Source organism: Herpailurus yagouaroundi, unplaced genomic scaffold (genome assembly GCF_014898765.1).
Source record: "Herpailurus yagouaroundi ecotype Mexico unplaced genomic scaffold, PumYag 295, whole genome shotgun sequence".
Classification (NCBI taxonomy): Eukaryota; Metazoa; Chordata; class Mammalia; order Carnivora; family Felidae; genus Herpailurus; species Herpailurus yagouaroundi.
The window spans coordinates 3887465-3892249 of record NW_024412512.1 but is presented as its reverse complement, the minus strand read 5'-3'; the positions used below and the strand labels follow the sequence as shown (position 1 = coordinate 3892249).

The 4785-nt window shown below is 60.1% G+C and overlaps 1 long non-coding RNA gene across 1 annotated transcript; it reads left to right on the top strand.

Moving 5' to 3' along the window:
• Positions 1-358: 358 nt before the first annotated feature.
• On the top strand, positions 359-4499 carry LOC121021342 (uncharacterized). Its single transcript, XR_005786509.1, has 3 exons — positions 359-953; positions 1161-1249; positions 2147-4499. It is a non-coding gene; the product is annotated as an uncharacterized LOC121021342 (long non-coding RNA).
• The last annotated feature ends 286 nt before the right edge of the window (positions 4500-4785 follow it).

Below are 4785 nucleotides of genomic sequence, written 5' to 3'. Positions count from 1 at the left end.
AGTGCAGAGCTCCGTGTGGGGCTCAAACCCACGAACTGTGAGACCGTGACCTGAGCTGAAGTCTGGTGCCTAACCAACGGAGCCACCCAGGTGCCCCCTGTGGGTTGTCATTTTAAACAGGGTTGTAGGGACAGCTTCACCGAGGAGGTGACAGTTTGAGTAAAGTCTTGATGGAGGTGAGGGAGGGAATCAAGTGGATATGCAGGCAAAGAAAAGTTTGGGCAGAGGGCACAGTTCGTGCAAAGGCTCTGGGGCAGGACCAGGCTTGGTGTGTTGGAGGAACAGCGAGGAGGCCTATGTGACTGAAGCAGAGTGAGCGAGGGGGAGAGAGGGAGGAGGGGTGGCCATGGAGGGGTGGAGGCAGATCATGGAGGACCTTGGGGGACCTCATGGAGGACTTGGGTTTTTACCGTGAGGGAGATGGGAACCCTGGAGGGCGGTGGGCAGAGGAAAGGAGGCTCTACTCAGGCGCCCTCTGGTGTCCACTGCAGGGAGGACAGACTGGGTGGGGGGGGGGGGGTTGAGGGCAGAAACCTGGGGACCAGGGCAGAGGTCCAGGTAAGCAGTGGTGGAGACTGAACTACGAGAGAGCCAACTCACTGTTTTTCCAACACTCTAGGCAGGGTCCTGCCTCCGGGCCTTTGCACTGGCTGTTCCATCCACCTGGAATGCTTTCCACCTGCCCGCCTCCCTTACTCAGTGCTTTCAGGCCTTAGTTCGGGTATCGTCACAGTTCAGTCTTCCCTGATGACCCGGTTTAAAATTGCATCCCGCTGATAGGGCCCACCCCCCCACCCCTGCTCTGTCTCTCTCCCTAGCACTTATCAGCAGCTGACGTCTTTACGTTGCATCAGTTTTTTCACCTCATCTCCTCCCCCAGGCTGTAAACTCGATGAACACTCTATTGTCCCTCCTGCTCTCTGCCGTGTTCCCAGTTCAGTGCCCGGCACATAGTAGGTCCTCAACAAATATTTGTTCAGGGGCTGCTTAGCACATCTTCCCGGAGCCCTGGCAGTGCCTGGAAGTGGGGGGGGGGAGGTGAGTCCTGGGCGGGTGCTTGAAGATGCGTTGGCGGGACGTTGAGCAGATCACGGCCGTGAGTGCCAAGATGAGGGCTGCATCTGGCCTGCCACATGTGTCTTCCTGTCCCCGTCTTTCAGGTAGTTGGCGGAGGTGGAGGCGTGACCAAGGGGACTGGAGGTGACGGCTGAGGGAGCAGGCTGGGGCAGGAGCCCCGACTTCACTCTGGGTAAATCTCCAGTACTGTTTCTTTTTTAAAAAAAGATTGATTTGCTTTTTTATTTATTTAAGTTTGCTTTTATTTTGAGAGAGACAGCATGAGGGGCAGAGAAAGAGGGAGAGAGAGAATCCCTAGCAGGCTCCACGCTGTCAGCACGGAGCCGGATGCGGGGCTCGAACTCACAAAACCGTGAGATCGTGACCTGAGCCAAACCAAGAGTCAGCCGCTTAACTGACCGAGCCGCCCAGGCGTCCAAAAGATTTTTTTTTTCTTAAGTAACCTCTACACCCCATGTGGGACTCAAACTCACAACTCTGAGATTAAGAGTCTCTGTACCGACTAAGCCGGCCAGATGCCTCTGTCCCTAGTACAGAAAGGACACTGTAGAGTGTAGAGACCACAGATGTGGAAACTGAGGCCCAGAGAGAAGAGACTCACTTCTGTTGACTATCACCCCACGGCACACCCTCATGATTTTTGCCCCCTGGGTAAGGACGTGGGCCTTACTCTCTCACTTACCGGTAGACCAACATCTGTTGCCCCTAGCTAGCAGGAATGATGTTGCCCTGACTTGCTGTGTGACCTCGGGCAAAGCACTCCACGCTGGGCTTCTTAGGAGGCAAGAGTGGGGTCTGGTGGAGAGGGTCGGTTGAATTGCACTTTGCCTGCAATTCCTGAGACGGTCACCAGGGGGCTCCAAACAGCCAGGCTCCTGCCATGCCTGTTTCCCCGCCTCCCAGTAGGCACCGGGGCCAGCGGGAAGAAGGAGATGGCTACATGCGTCACCCGCCAAGTCGAGGAATGTTAGAGAAAGGGAAGAAGGAAAACTGGCCAGACAGCTGGTGTTTCACCTTTCCACGGGCCTGGATTGAAATTGTTCTGTTCCCTCCGTGCTGCTGTTGCAAGTTCCGGGCTGTGACGTCCCGGCCTGACCAGCTGATGCCTGCTGCCCCAGACACACCTGATCACACCCAGGGGGAGCCCCGTCCCTGACGCCCACCTGGGATGTTGCTACTCCAGCCCAGGCAGCGGGGAGGAGCCTGTGTGACCCCGAGGCCATGGCTCCCCGCTGGGGGCCTCCAGTGTGCAGTCTGCAGTGGGACCCCCGGTGCCATCTTGGAAGGCTCCCGTGTGCAGCCAGAGGGTATGATCCGAAGAGACGCACAGAGGGGAGAGGCGAGGCGCGCGAGGACGTCATCCCTTCACCTTGGACGTTCTCTCGGCCACACCTTTGCCCAAGCTGTGCCCCCTGCCTGAAGCACCTTTCGTGCTCCTCTCGGCCACTCCAGCTCACCTGAGATTGCAGCCTCCTCCGGGACGTCTTCTCGGATTCCCTTCTCACCAGTCAGTGAGCACTTTGTCCTCCTTGGGGCCCACCCCAAGCCCCCTGTACTGCGAACAGCCTTTGCGTGGGGGCCCGAGGGTGCAGCCAGTTACTGGTGAAATCTCAAATGGCTACTGGTGGAGACTGGGGGGACCCCAGCCCTCTCACCCCCGCAATGGTGCCCACTCCCTCGGCGGTGTCCTCCTTCCCCTGAATCCCACTGCCTTGTCCCTTACACGGGGTCTCCCCGTTGGGTCTGAAGGGGCCTGGTTGAATGGGTGGGGTTGGGGGGTGCTGGGCCGCGTAGAGCCATGAGGCACAGGTGGTGATCACGGGGGCATTCCAGGCGACGTGGTGTGGGAACTCTGGGGACGGGACCCTCTGGGTAGAAGGCTGGGCCCCAGCTGGACAGGAAGGGAGGGGGCTCTTGGGGACCACCCAGCTCCACTCCTCGGCCCCCACTGCGTGCCCCAGTCGGTGCCCCATCCTCGGCCGGCCTTGACTTACTGGACACGGACCACCGCGTGGTGGCGGCTGGGATTATGGCCCGTTTTACAGATGGGGTGTCCGAGGTCATCCTTCTCGGGGCGGCTGCCCCAGCAGCCCCTGAACGGAGGGGTCCCAGCCCAGGCGGAGGTCCCTGATGGAGGAAGGGGAGGGTTTCCTGCTTCTTGACTGAAGGTGGGGGCGGCGGCGGAAGCGGCGGGGGTGGGGGTGGGGGGGGGTGGAGGGAGCGTTTCAGGCCGTTTTGACATTTAACAAACACTATGCAAATCACATGCAAATCACCACCCATTTCTTAAGCCTCGACAGCTCAGGCGTGTTCTGAGATAGTAATGCTGGACCTGGCCGTGGCCGGTCGCCTGGGGGAGGGGTTCAAAGCCTCTCCCTTCCCCCTTCCTCCCTTCCTCCCCTCCCGTCTCCCCTCTCTCCCCCTCCTTCCCTTTCTTCCTGTTCCCACTTTTCTTCCTTCGTCACTTGGGTTGTTGGATGCCTCCCAGTCCTGAGGCGAACGCAGAGAGCCACAGAAGCAGCTCCCCGTGTGCCCGTGTTCCAGATGGGGAAGCGGAGCTGCAGGGAGGCACAAGCCCGGCCTGAGGTCCCAGAGCCACATGCAGAAAGCGGTGCCCCCACCGCATGTCGTCACGGACTAAAATGGACAGAGCCTGTGACCCAGGAAGGAGAGGGGACAGTGGCTGGAGCCGGCAGGACTCTGAGGAGGCTCCAGGCCTGGCAAGGCTGGCAGAGCTCCGTGAAATCATCCTACGGTGTGGTTTGCCCTTGAGTGGCCACCGCGACCTTGGATCTGGAGAAACCTGGCACCGCCCGATTCTACCCCTCGGGTCCTCACTCCGTCAGCATGGCCTTTGAATTCCGCCCCCCTCCAGCTGGCATGCCCTGCCTTCTCTGTTTGGCAAACTCCTAGTCATCCTGCAAAGCCCAGCTACAGCGCCCCCTTGTTGGTGCGGTCATTTCTGATCCTCCACGAAGAGTCTCTGTTTCCCTCTGGGCCTCTGTTACCCTAGGTCTCTCTCTGGTCCAGCCCTGACCCCTTGAGGCCTGTAGGGTCACTGCCCACTCGGGCGCAGCTCTGGCACCTGCCTGGGAATGACGCGGCTCCAGACCTTTGCATGTGCACACTCTGTGCCCAGAATGCCCTTTCTGGTCTGTTCCACCTGGCACGCTCCTACACGCTCAAGGTCCTCGCGCGAATGCCCCACCGCTGTGCGCGCTCTGCCGTGCTCCCGGTCGGCCTCCGGGTCCTGCAGCCTCCAATCCCACTGGGCTGGGCTTCGTGCGTGGAACTAGGGGGTGTCTCCCTCCTCCCAGCCTGACAGATCCTGCCTGGGGCCCCGGGATCACATCAGCAGGTTGGGACCGGGCAGAGAAGGGCCCTCTTGGCGTGTGTATGAATAAAAGATCACGTGAAAACAAGGTCAAGTTCAAGTCCCCTAACTTGGTCTTGGGGCTTCTGCCCGGGAGTGCCTGTCTCGGCCTCCCCTCCAGGACCGTGCAAGCTCTGCCCTCCCCAGGAACACCTTTTCCCTCGACTCCTATTCTGGCTGACCCCAACCAGGTCGCCCGGGTCACCCCTCTCTGGGCTGTGAAAAGAGGGGAGGCCTGGTCCCTCCCCCCCACCCCCGCTCCGGGGCCTCTCAGGCTCCCGGCTCCACCCCAGGAGCAAGTCTGGGCGGCAAGGAGTTTCGAGTGAGACTTGGCA